The sequence below is a fragment of the Diadema antillarum genome, unplaced genomic scaffold, assembly GCF_040938485.1.
Source record: "Diadema antillarum isolate AM-2024a unplaced genomic scaffold, OU_Dant_1.0 seq00000530_RagTag, whole genome shotgun sequence".
Classification (NCBI taxonomy): Eukaryota; Metazoa; Echinodermata; class Echinoidea; order Diadematoida; family Diadematidae; genus Diadema; species Diadema antillarum.
In genome coordinates, this window is record NW_027271481.1 from 435,103 (window position 1) to 449,455 (window position 14,353).

A 14,353-nucleotide genomic window follows, 5' to 3' on the forward strand; every position below is an offset into this window, starting at 1 on the left:
GTACGTGCTATATCCGAGAACGAAAATCTAACATCATCAAAATATGTTTGTACTTCAAATAAACTCCCATGAGATACACACGGAAAAACTGTATCAGAATGTAACGCAACTTACGTCAAAGGTGTGACTACAGACACTCTTTACAAGTCGGGATTATGGCGAAAACGATGCTGACCGTGCGTTGAAGTCTCATTGGACTGTACTTCTCCGAAGATGTCTACTTGTACCCCATCTCGGACAGATAACATTGTCCAACCTATTTCTCATTACACGATTCGAAGCAAAAAATGTACACGTCATTGCCGCAGTTCGAGCACAACCAATAGAAAAAACATTTGAAATACGCAGGCGCATTGGAACGAGTTGCGCAATGACCGTTCTGCGCAGAGATTAGATTGTAGGTGCTTGCTGATCTCTACAAGAGATCAGTGCTGGTTAAATCCAGATGGTATCTCCTCCTACATCTTTGGTGTGGTTTGGAGGGGGAGGGGTAACCATGATGACCCTTGATCCAACCACACTGGGGCCGCGGAACGGAAGGGGGGGGGGGTCTGCACACGCGCGCGCGAGCGTGCACACACAGACACATGCACACACACACACTCTTGGCTTGCCCCCCCCCCCCCCACCAAAAAAGAAAGAAAGAAAGAAAAAGAAATAGAAAAACAAATCAAAACACTCATGAATTTCAATTTCGAAATATTCCGCCCTTAGATTCTTCCCATGTAAGCGGGGGGGGGGGGGGGGGGGGGGGTTACCATTAACCTTGACCCTCTTCCCGGACACCCCCTCCACCCAAGGAAAAACGTTCCGTGGCCCCTGCACGAAAAAAAGCTCTGGCTTCCCTTAATCCACTCCATCCCCAGGCTCGAAGGGTCCCCCTCCACACACACATACCTTAATACACACACTGAAAAATCGTTCCGCACCCCATGTGATATAAGCTTGCAGATAAGTTAAAGGGTGTGTACAGTTCTGGTCGAGGTGAGGATTTAGCTTTTAAAGCTTTTCGAGATAATTCAGAAACCACTCTATGAGATTCTAATTCTAAGGGGTATCAAAAGTTTACTTGATGAAAATCGCTTTTGAAATGGCTGAGATATCAAAAAACAAAACAAAACAACGTGAAACAAAGAGATCTTAATAAAAGGCTTGGCCTGTCGCCTTTTATTATTATCATTTTTTTGGGGGGATATCTCAGCCATTTGAAAACCAATTTTCATCAAATGAATAATTATTGAACCCTTCATAAAATTACAAGCTCTTTCATGTTTATAAGAGGTTTCTCATTATCTCAATTAGGAATGTTCAAAACATGAATCCCCACCTCAACCAGTACTGTTCAGTCCCTTTAAGTTGCAGATAAGATAGATTAAGTTGCATTGTGTCAATCATTATGACCCTAAACGTAAATTAACGTTAAACAGTATTGATGAACCTAATTATAAAAGTCCTTAATCTCCTTTAGTAAACTTGTCTGATGATCTTATTGGTAGGCCTTATACTCATCTATAAGTATCCGAGTCTTAGAGCATAAGTGAATTCCATTGCAAAATGTCAACGATTCTTTAAAAAAAGACAATTATAATATAACATCTGAATTAAAGCAACGACATTGCATACAACCGAGACATGTGGATGTTCGTATTGACATTGCTGCCTCATGAGCAAAGATTGTACAGCTGATTGATACTCAATTCCAAAAGAAACAGCTCGACGCAAGATCCAGTTTTGTATTGATTCCTTTATTTGCTTTTTTCCTTTCAAAATGTGTTAAAAATCATATTCTAATTGCGTCTCGATAACCGTATCCAGCTAGTACGATTTTTAGTGCGTGTGTCAGTTCGTATGCAGCTGTTCTATACCATCGTTCCCGAAAAGTTAAGGTAAAGTAAAAGGTAGTGATTAAGTATAGGTGTATATTGGGGGAAGGAGGGGGGGGGGGGTAGGTGAGAGTTACGGGTAACATCACAGTAATTTATTTTTTTCATGTCCCAAACAACAACAGCAACCAAGATTGCGATGAAGCCAAGAAAATACTCTGCGAATAAAAAAAGTCGCAGATATTACTCAGTTACTTTATTTTTATCGAACATTACAATTTCTTTATTTCCATCGAACAGATTTATCGATCAGTTCATACTGAATACGACTAAAGAAGCTCGCTGCTTGGTCAATTTATTTCTCTGATCTTGTGCCTGGAATGAAAAGTCAAAATACAGCGTACCGTCTAGAGATCGATCTCGAATCATCAGTGTCTCAGGATTTTTCGTTTGAGATGTCGCTAACAGATTTTCCATTCAATTAATTACTGACATCAAAGAATCAATACCATCATTGAATGGCGAAGATAAACCCTGCCGTTACAACAACAGCAACTAAAAAAAAATCTATCTATCTTCTGACCAACGAATTTTAGCTCGGCTGTTACAATGACACGCACGCACACAGGCTTGAAATTACACGTTAGAAATTCTGTCGGTGAATGAAGGCTGCTTATGAGTCATGATTCTTTAAAGGACTGATATTCAATAGTGATATTGATGCTTCATATTTTCGTTTCATTTTGTGTAAAGTGATTTTTTTATTACTACTGCCAGAAATGTACTTAGTGACACTGTTACGAACATTCATGTGGCAAGTTTCTTCTTAGATGATAAGAGGTTAAAAAAATTGTTATTTTTAAAGTTATTCTAGTGGTGCTGATTTTTTATATGGTTGCGATAAGCTTTAAGCCTGAGGTCTTTAGATATCAAAAGTGGCCGTCAATAAGTGCTTCCGTACAAATTTCGAAAAATTAAGAATCAATTGATGGGTTTACCCTATTTCGACAGTGCTGAATCCGAATCTGGATGATGCAACTCTTAAAGGGATTGTACAGTTCCGGTTGAGACCTAACTCCAGATTTCTGACATTTTTTGGTGAGATAATGAGAAACCTCTTATGAAATATGAAAGAAAATGTAATTCTATGAGGAATTCAACGTTTATTTGATGAAAATTGGTTTTGAAATGGCTGAGATATCCCAAAAAGAGTAATTCTAATAAAGTGTGGGACCCACACTTTATTACGATCGCTTTGTTTTACTTTGTTTTTGGATCAAATAAACTTTAAATTCCTCTTAAAATGGTATGCTCTGTTCTATATCATAAGTGTTTTCTTGGTATCTCGCAAAAGTTAAAAGCCCAATTCTCACCTCCACCAATACTGTACTATCCCTTTAAATCAGTGAGGGCTTTTGCAATGTAGATATGTAAGATATGACCGTCAAAAATTGATATTCACTTTATTTTTTTTTCTTGATGGATTGTAAATGAATCATAAAAGATGATGGTTTTAAGCTTTAGCGAGGGAATAAATCTGCACGAGGTGCATCAATCATTTCAGATTCAGAACCCTCGTAATAGGATAAAACCATCACAAACTCATTAGGTGGACAGTAAGTTCTGCTTCTGGCACCCAGATTATCAATTGGAAAGTGAAAAGAGAAGGTTCTTTGTTCCGAATGTTTTCACTCAGTTTACCACTCTACGTTGACAATGTAAATGCTTAGGTATTTCTGCAACATCGACGTTACTTCCAATTGTAAAGTGTGACTGCACAATGTCCGTTGTCATCAATACCTATACTAGATAATTCATTTAATTCAATTCATTTCATTAGATGTCTTTATTAAACACGTCGACCCCAGTCAAAATTTGCTTACATAAGTTTGGAAGTACGTAATACTAGTAAATCAATATCAATCACATATTGACCAGTAAAATAATGCGACACTACAGATGATCATCAACGTATTTGAACGAGCAGGTATTTACGATGTTCTATGATACTTATTCGAACAGTTTTATAAAATTCCAGTACAAACTTATAAAAAAATACCACAGGAAAAAAAAACACACGTTAGGTTTATGTAAAATAATGTTAAACCTCATTTGAAGGAAGTTACTTTAGAATAGACAGGTTGGAAATTTGTAACTGATTATACAGCGTACCTTTGTAGTGTGTGTGTGGGGGGTGGGGTGGCTTTTGCATGTGTGATTATAATCATTGAAGCTCAAAGAAAATTTATTTATGAGATATTAGGTGGAGTGATGATGTCTGAAGCACTTTGTGTTGTTTTCATGTATGTATATAATCTGCGGAAAAACAGAAAGGCACTAGGCCAATTTTGTTAATATGTTATGCGACCAAGTGGCAGGTCGAATATGTGTGTGGATTTGAATCAATGGTGAATACTTCATAAAGTTAGTTATCGGTATTGTTGATAGTGATCGTTATTATTGTTATTGTCATTATCATTTGTATTTTCTCATCATTATCAGCATCCTGCATCATTGCATAATCATAAATCATCGAAAGGATCCCATTGAATCAATTGACTAAAAAAAAAAATGAACCATAGCATACGTTTCCTAAAGGTCAGATTTCCCTGGTCCGTCATAATAAGCAGTATCCTCCGTGTACATTTCTAGGGCTAGTCCAACCAACAACTCTCACTGACTTTCGAGTCCCGTGTTTGTCGATTAACATTTTCTGATCATTGATTCAATTTGTGAAAACATGATCGTGTTGCATCCCATAACTTCCCAAAAATATAGACAAGTTTTGCCCACATTTCTAGAACTTTTGGTCAGCGTTGTGAAGAAAATATTTTCAGCTCTAAATGAAATGTTTAACTTCAACCCCGAAAACTGCTGTTTCTCATCATCTTTCTCTGATGGGTGATTGAATGGTACATCAAGTCACTTATGCATTTCGAGTTTTCTGATGCACCCAGTGGCCATTGCCAATCTTATTTCTTCTTCTTCGTCTTCTTCTTCTTCTTCTTCTTCTTCTTCTTCTTAGATATTGTCCAACACCCCTCAGGGGCCAGCCGCACAGGGGTGCGCTGGTATTTATTGCGCGGAGAGAGAAGTCTAGAAACTTGTTGCTTTGCTCTCGAATGTAGTGAAGAATTGCTGCTTTGAAGGAGTCCTTGTTTGTGATGCCGGTGACTGTTGATGGGAGTGCGTTCCAGTCTGTGATAGTTCTTAGGATGAATGAGTACTCATAGCAATTTTTGTATGTGGCGATTGGGATGTAACTCGTAGATGATGACTTCCGGAGAACTCTTCGGACCGGACGCAGGGCTTTTGGAACTGGGATGGACAGGCGACCCGCAAGCGCTTCGCGGAATGTGGTGATGCGTCCTACTCTGCGTCGGTGTTTCAGCAGTTCCCAGCCCATGTCACGCTTCATATTTGTTACACTACTGTGCCTAGAGTAGTCACCTCTAAGAAATTGCGCTGTTCTGTTTGCGCAGCTTCCAGCCTGTCTATCAAAGTCTGAATGTGGGGTCACAGACTGTTGAACAGTGATCTAAAAATGGTCTTACAAGGGTCTTATACGTCATGATTTTTTATTCTGTTGTTGTATCCCTGTAGGTCTCGCCTTAGAAATCCTATGGTTCGGTTGGCGTTATCACATTTGCCCATATAGCTTCATTTTTGTACAGTACACGTAGGTATGACATTTGGCCCCATCTTAATATCAAACGGTACTATAGTATGATGTATTTCCCTATTACGTAGACATCAATACACTTCAAGTAAAGGGTTTTCCTTGAACTCCACAATAAATGTGTAAGGGTATAGTCGAGTCACATCACAACGTATTAGGATGGGGATACTTGCACACCTAAAGGTTTAACGACTGTGGTCATTATCTGTATTGTATGACTTTTCTACAGTAAAAAAGAGATGTTCCCGGTTGTCAGCTCGTTTGCACTTGAAAACATTTCTAATGACGGCTCGGAACCTCGGGTACTGGGATGCGTATATGAAAGGGTTGGCGCAAGAGTTGACACAAATCAGCACCGACATAGCGCTGTGACGAGTTCTTCTACGAAGGTTCGAAGGTACATTTCCCTGCAGGACATATATCAAGCCAGCTAAGTGAAGAGGAGCAAACGTCAAGATATACGTTAAGACGATGAGGACGGTTAGCTTGGCCATACGGTTGCGAGCTCGAATGTGAGTGGCCGATACCGACGTAGCCTGGGAAAGACCCTTGCGCAAACGGCGTGATTGACGATGAAGTGAACATGCCGTTACCGACTGTGTAACGATCATGATGGTAACAGGGAAGCCAAACCTGATCAGGAACAAAAAGACCGCGATCGTTTTACTGGACATGAGTCCATGCAGGAGTCTACAGGAGTTGTTGACCACCATAAATTCAACAAGAAAGATACAGGATATAAAGGAGAAAACACACACCGTTGATAAGTAGTAGTAAATTTTGCGAGTGGTGACATAAGATCGGAAATGCAGTGGACTCACCACTGCAATCGTGCGTTCGATTGCTATTCCTACCAGAGTATAAATGGACATGTGGACTGGGACCCACATAAAATAACGCGTGTATACCTGGAGTATGCGGCACCATGACAGCAAGAGGTAAGGGTAGGATAGAAATGGATGTCAGTAGATCAGAAACTGCCAGTGCTCCGATGAAGATGTCGGTCGAATGTTTATTAACTCCTACTTGCATCCGTAATGCGAGGATAACAAGCAGGTTTCCTAGTATGCCAACGAAGGCACAGCTCATCTCTCCAGACCATTCACCCACGTCCACTCAAAGAACCATGCCCACTGCAATTGGTCGAGCTTTGGTGGATCACGATTCGAATTAAGTTTTGAAATGACGCATTTAAACATTCAATCAGGTAATAACACAACGGAGATTAAGCTTTACTACGTAAGTTCAAATTATCAAAATTGCCGGAAAATGGAAAAAAAGAAATTATAGAATACGCTTTTCCATTTCCCTAAAAAACCTAATTCCAGAATTTGTAGAATTCATATATACCATGCCACCCTTTTGCCAAGCACTCGCTTAAAAAGTGCACTCTGATAACTTACAATATTCAAGTTTGAAGTTCTTCTGAATGAAAAGTCTCTTCTTGCCTTGTACAATGCCCTGATTTTACCATACATCACATATTGTACCATAGCATAGGCAAGTTCTGATAAAACAAAAATGTAATCACTTCATCTCCAAAAAAGAGTACTAAGTATTTGTACCCATTTACATTTTTTTTTTGCCAGCTCCAATTGTTAATCCTTGAATTGAAAACACTGAAAATAATAATGAATAGATAATATATGAATGATTTTTCATATGAAACAGTCCTCAAATTCATGTATAGAACACCATCTGGAAGCAGACGTTTGGTCCAATCATTTTCATGAGCAAACAAAGGCCACTGCTTAACTATATTCATTTTTTCTTTTCTTCCAAATAATATAACCTTCATACTCCCAGCTCGTCATAGGTCAAAAGTCAATGTGGCACCATGGCACGAGATGCTTGGATCAATCAAGTCACTTGTGAAAAAGCACCTTTTATTGAAATACAATAGCTGTTGATACCACAGGAAAATAATTTTAGGTGAGCCCATGAATAATGGACAGTCTTACACAGGTATATTGGGAGTTGAGTAATTTCGAGTCTATTCTAAACCATACTAACGATCACATCAAAGCTAATATCGCAAACAGAAACATGCACCTACTACAAGCACTATTCCATTAGCACCATTTTAATCCGCCAAGATTTGCTCCGCCTAAAATTTGCTTCGTAGATGCAACATTTGCTCCGCCAAAATTTCCGCCCGCTGAAACAATAATGCCCCGACAATTGCTCTATCGATATTTTCTTCAAAGATACGGCATTTGTTCCCTTGTACTTTGTTAACCGAATATGAAACACTTTTGGTTGAATGATGTTCGCTTTCTGTGAATTATGTGTAAAAGTATTATATAATAGTCAGCGACATCTAAATGTTATTCAGAAATCATTATGTAATCTTTGTTTCTTAAAGAATGGTTCTAAGAGGTGAAATTGGAAAACTGTCAAGAAAGTAATCTTCACTCCATTCACAATTATGTTTCATTGGTCATGCAGAATCCAAAAATGCTGTGATATACAATTGCTTAAGCAAATTATCAGGCCAAGGGCACAACGCTGCTATCAAGATCGAACCCAAGTTACCAGAAAAGAAAAGAAGAGGGAGGGGTATTCAATATAGCATTTTGTCCCCAAATAATTCCCATAATGGATAATGATCATTGTTATCATTACTATTTTCAATATTGGTATTATAGGTTTCCCGGTCAATTTCATACTTTTGTCATTCAAGTTCCTATTCCGAGCTGTCGATTTCACGCATTCCACGCTCACAGCACTAAATCAGCAATCAAATTCAAAATCCGGTCATTCGAATTACTATCCGAGCACTCAAATTCACTATCCGAACATTCAAATTTAAAGGCCGTGTCACACCTTTCCGGGCAAGCTACAAGGGCTTGTGGCGAGGAGGTAGTTTCCAGCACGTGGAAGATTTTCCGCGGGGGGAACAAGAATGTTTGCAATTTTCGCACTTGTTTCTTACCTACTAGACGCGTGCTACTTAGCTTTTACTTGCGTGCATTCCGTGTGACCTGCGTGAGAGCTTTGAAACCGATCCGTTTTGTGTTACGAGCGACTTATGGGTACTGAGAAGTACCTGCGTTGGAGTTGCCTGCGAGGTGCTGCCGGTAAGGGTCTCATACTGGTGTTCTGCGTGTACCTCTGCGAGCGAACCCCCACGACTCACTCGGAACAAGTTTTAAGCATTCTCAAGGCCTTGTCATACCGTATCTGGGGAAGTTTTGCGGCTTGACTTGCGGCGAAACAAATTTACTACCCGGAGATCTCCACAGTTGGTCCGCACCTGACAGTACCTATAGCGTGTATCTCGCCTGTAGTTGCCCGGAGGTGCTCACGCAAGTCCGATTTAACCGCAGCCATATTTTGAGCATGACCAAAACTTTTTCCGGGTGAGTCGCGGGAATGCCCGGAGAACTCCACGCAGAACGCCAGTAGGAGGCCCTTAGCGGCAGCACTTCGCAGGCAACTCCCACGCAGGTACTTCGCAGTCCCCGTATGCAGCCAAGATAATGACATTCCGTGGGACTTTTGCCATTCCTTCAGAGGAATTCCTTCACTGAGTTGGCAGCCCCCACGCGACTGGTACAGAGGTCACACAGTATACCCGCAAATAGAATTTAAAGGACAAGTTCACCCTCATGAACATAAGGATTGAGAGAATGTAGCAATATTAGGAGAACACGTCATTGAAAGTTTGAGGAAAATCGGACAACCCGTTCAAAAGTTATGAATTTTTGAAGTTTTTGTATAGTAACCGCTGGATGAGAAGACTACTGCAGTGTATGAATAACAATATAAGGAAAATATAAAGAGAATTTCACAAAATTCCATCTTTTGAAAAAAGTACATATTCCCTTGACTCGTTACCGACATATGTTAGGGGTAATATTATTCCCCCTGCTTTTAGAAAGAGACAAGTCAAGTGCTCTTTTATTATGCGAAAAAAGTGAAAATATGTTGAATTTTCTTTACATTTTCTTTATCCTGCTGTACGCATATGACTCACAAGCTGTAGTAGTCTCCTCATCCAGCGGTTCCAACACAAAAAAATTTGCATCGATTGTCCAATTTTCCTCAAACTTTCACTGATGTGTTCTACTAATATTGCTGCATTTTCTCTATCCTTATGTTTATGAAGGTGAACTTGTCCTTCAAGTAGAACGCGTCCAGCAAGTAAGACACATGCACTGACTCGCCCAAATCCTTGTTCGCCCTCAGAAATTGTCCGGTATGCTGGAAAATCCCTACACGCAACAAGCCTGCGTAGCTTGCCCGGAAAGGTGTGACAGGGCCTAAACATGGTTCCTGGCAAAAAGATTTGCGTGCACACCTCCGGGTGACTACGGGTGAGATACGTGCTAGGTACTGTCATGGGCGGCTCGTTCCGGGGACCTCCGGGTAGTAAAAATTGTTCTTGGCAAGTCGCACGCAAGGCTTGCCCGGAAAGGTGTGACACGGCCTTAAGAGAGGAGCACGCATTTCATCAATGAGCATTCAAATTCATGTCAAGCTGGCGACGGAATCTCGTCGATCATTCAAATTCGTGAATAGGCAACCATGTTCCAAATAACTGCATTCAATTTAAAAGAAGTCCTGAATTTAGTTAGTTTTGGGCCGTGTATGCATATGTTTTTCATTTGCCTTTGAATAGGCCCTAGGGCATATATTGGGATTTATGATTATTATTTATTTTGCAGTAGAAGCCCTTCTGTTCATTGAAAATTTTGAACTCGCGCTTTTATAGCGAAAAGAAATATACAGGCACATGTCCCTCGGATTCGACATAAAATGGAGGTCCTATGTGTGAGAGAGTCACAACTCATGCACGTAAAAGATCCCACTTCAGTTATTCATCGTAAAGAGCAGAACATCCAACTGGACCCCATATGGAACACCAGCTATTGCAGCTGAATATGGGTTATCCAGCCATCTTCTTTGATGGAAAATGAAACAAACGAACAAACATTAGACACTGTATATGCCTACAGACAAGCATAATACGGAGGGTTGGTTGACACCTTCCAGGAAAAAACAACAACAATTTCGACTATATTGAAACTGATACATGAACATTTTATACGTCTTGTTTGTTGTGTACTGCTGTCTTATTGGTTCACTTTTGCGGGACTAAGTGAGATCATTGTGTGTCAGTTTGTCTTAAATTGATGAATTGTCATTATGTGGTTGGTGTTGGGGCGTTGTCAGCATGTAGTATCATCAAGAAATAATAATGATCAAATTGTCGTTATGTTGTTTGGATGCACTGCTGAGTGGCCATTACAATTTGAAATTCATTGAGATGAAAAACAAAGAATACATGAACAGAGAACAATGTACAATTGTAGGACCTGTAAACAATGTAATTGCATTATATGAAAGCCTTCATTGGTTGTGTTGGCCCTTTTTCCTTCCTTCAAAGTCTACTCCATTTTCCTCGTTAAATTGATTGCACGAAGTAGGAACTTGATCGCCTAAAAATTGAATTGAACGCTCCAAACGAGCTCGTTGCATGGGACTATCACATGACTATCGCATGAATTTGAATACGCGGGTAGGAAATTCGGTGCTCGCATTTTGAGATTGAATGCCCAATCGTGAATTTGATTCATAAATGAAATTGATCGCTTGGATTCTGAATTTGAATGCCCGAATATTTTCGCGTGCGTGCGCTTTGTGAATTTGAATGTACATTGATGAATTTGAATGACAAAAGTATGAAATTGAATGAGAAAACCTATACTACTATTATATTGCTGATCATTATCATTATTATCATAATCATCAGTATCATCATCTCTTTGTTGTTTTTAGGTTGAGTAAGGAGATTGAGCTACCTATTTAATAGGTTTGGCAACATGTATTGGAGCAAAACAAAACAAAGCAATATACAAAACAAAAACTGTCATTCAGTAAAAGGATCCCATTACTGTTTGGGTGGCTCAGATTGATCCCCTTGAACCCCCCCCCCCCCCCCCTTGCGTGCAAATCCCCTTTATACGACTTTCGGTACAATTTCTCTAACTTGAAATCTTGTTGATCACAAAATTCTATTTGGCGACACGTTCTTCATGAAATTATGTAAGTCAAACCTAATTTCCAATTTTACCTTGAGTCCTCTATCCGTGTCAAGCAGCTGGGTATGATGAAGGTTTCCTGCTTTTCTTTCCTTACCATTACTACAAACCCATAATTTCCAAATCCACTTCCTTTAATCCCCTTTCTTTCAATTTTCATCCCTAAATATTGATTGTCTTAATGACGTACATTAAGATATATTATAGCTTAATTGCAGTTGTTTTGTGTACGATCTCGTTTTTAATCATTTTGCAATAATTTGGCAGTGTGGTGAGCCTTATATGGATCGACGACTATAATGTATTCCTTTGTTATGTTTGTTTTGGAAAAAACATAAATAAAAGCAATCGAACAAAATATAAATTTTCACGTCCTGTGGAAAATTAATGTCATGCACCTCGTAAATAAAAAAAAACAACAACAAAAGAAGAGGAAGCAGCCTAAGGCAAATCTTTCAATAACAGAAGTGGATCATAAAACATTCACAAACCAGGATTAATGGAAACAGATTTGGCAAAGTGCATTGATGGAAATTTGAATTTGTGACCTTATCCTTTGCTGTGAGGTAAAACCGAGAAAGACAGAAGAAGAAGAAGAAGAAGAAGAAGAAGAAGAAGAAACACTTAAAAGAGGAGAATTGAGATGATGATGGTGATGAGAGATAGGGTAATGGGTGATGTATCACAGAACGAACATTCAACCACATAAAAATATTCTATAGCAATAGAAGGAAAAGCTGTAAATGGATATAGGGCCTACTAGTGGTTCAACTTACGGTAAAAATCCGACTTCACGCTCTATTCACGAGTGGATCTTATGATGAAAACAAAGCTGACAGTGTGTCGTAGTCTTCCTGGTTAGGACTTCTCGGAAGATGTCTATTTGTACCTCATCCTGGACAGATGGCATTGTGGAATCTACTCTACATGATTTGAAGCAAAAACCGTGAACACACCATTGTCGCAGATTGGGTACCACCAATAGAAAAACACCTGCAATACGCAGGCGCATAGGAACGAGTTGCGCAATGACCATGATGACCTCTTCGCGCAGAAATTATATTGCCAATAATCGCTGATCTCTACAAGAGATCAGTGCTGGTTGAATGCAAATGGCTCTTCACCCCCAATAAAACAGTTCTTAGTTTGCGTGTAAGCCCCGTCGTACACATCATCGTTCCGGAAAAGCAAGAAGTAAGGAAGTAAGTAGGGGTTTTACTTATTTAATATTTAGGGGGAGGGGTAGATTTATACGGACAGCGTCATAACATCTCTTTGGTTCCCCCCCCCAAAAAAAAAAACAAAACAAAACAAAACAAAACAAAAAACAAAACAAAACAAAACTCGACAACAAACAAACAAATAAATACAAAACAAAACAAAACAGCAGTAGCAGTCATGGCAGTATAGCAGCAGCAGCAGCAACAACAACTAAAATCATACGGTGAAACTAAGAAATTGCACCTCAAATAAAACAAACAAACAAACAGTCTTCATTCAATTATTTTATTTCCATCAAACAATCACTTTATTTCTATCAAACTTTTCAATTTATGTTTCTCTTGTACGTAGAATGAAACATCAAAAAAATCAATATGAAATCTTCACCTTCTCATAGGATGTTTTCCTTAGAAATATCGCTAATGGGTTTTCCATTCAATTCCTGACCCTGCACTCACGCAGGAAGGACAATAAAAGTAGGGAGTCATACCAGGATTGAATTCCAAAGATACAAAATGCTATTGAAAAAAAAATCCCATTCATCTTTTGTCATTGTGTGACTAACGAATTTCAGCTCGGCTGTTACAATGAAACGCACACACACAAGCTTGAAAATAGCGACTAGAAATTCTGTCGCTGAATGAAAGATTCTTGTCAATCATGATTCTTCGAAGGACGGATAAGTAACAGTCTTTAATGCTTCATATTTTTATTCATTTCATGTGAAGTTTTTTTTAAAAAATATTATCACTGGAGTAAATGTATTTAGTGATAACCTTGCCAGCATTATAAGACAAATTTCGTTTTAGACGATAAAAAGTTGAAAAGATTTGTGAGTTTTAACCTATTTCAATAGTACTAATTCTAAATATGTGTAAGGCAAATTTTGTATTCCTGACAAGCCCGACGTATATCCAAAACGGCAGTCAATTATCTTGAAGTATTTCGTACATATAGTGCGAAAAATTGAGAATCAGTTGGTGGGTTTACCTTATTTCGAGGGAGCTTAATCCGAATCTGGATGAGCATTTCTTATTCCGGTGATTTTCTTTAGACATCGAAGATGTGCGCTTAAAATTAACATTCCTTTCAATTATTTCATTTAAAATTGTAAAGAAAAATAAAAAGAGGATGATGAATGAGGGTGGTAATTCCGAATTTGCAAGAGTTGCATCAACCAGATCCAAATTCAGATCTCTTGTAGTAGGATAAAACAATCACGAACACATCGGGTGGACAGAAAAAAAAAAGGTTCTGCCTCTGGCACCCCAACTATGAATTTGAAAGGAAATAAAGTTCCCTGTTCAGAAGGTTTGTTTCAAATCTGAAAATTCGAAAAGTTTCGTTAATCCAAAGGAAATTTCTAAATTGGAAAATAGGAGAGTGTTAGTCATTCCAAAGGTAAGTTGGTATAGGTTCTCGCACCTCCTTTTCATGTCTGGATTAACAACCCTATTCAATTCGGGATTAACAAGCATCTACAGGTAATGTGTGTGTTTCGGAATAACGAACTTTCAGAATAACGAAAGTTCGGAATAACAAACGTTCGGAATAAACAACGTCACCCACTTTACCACTCTATA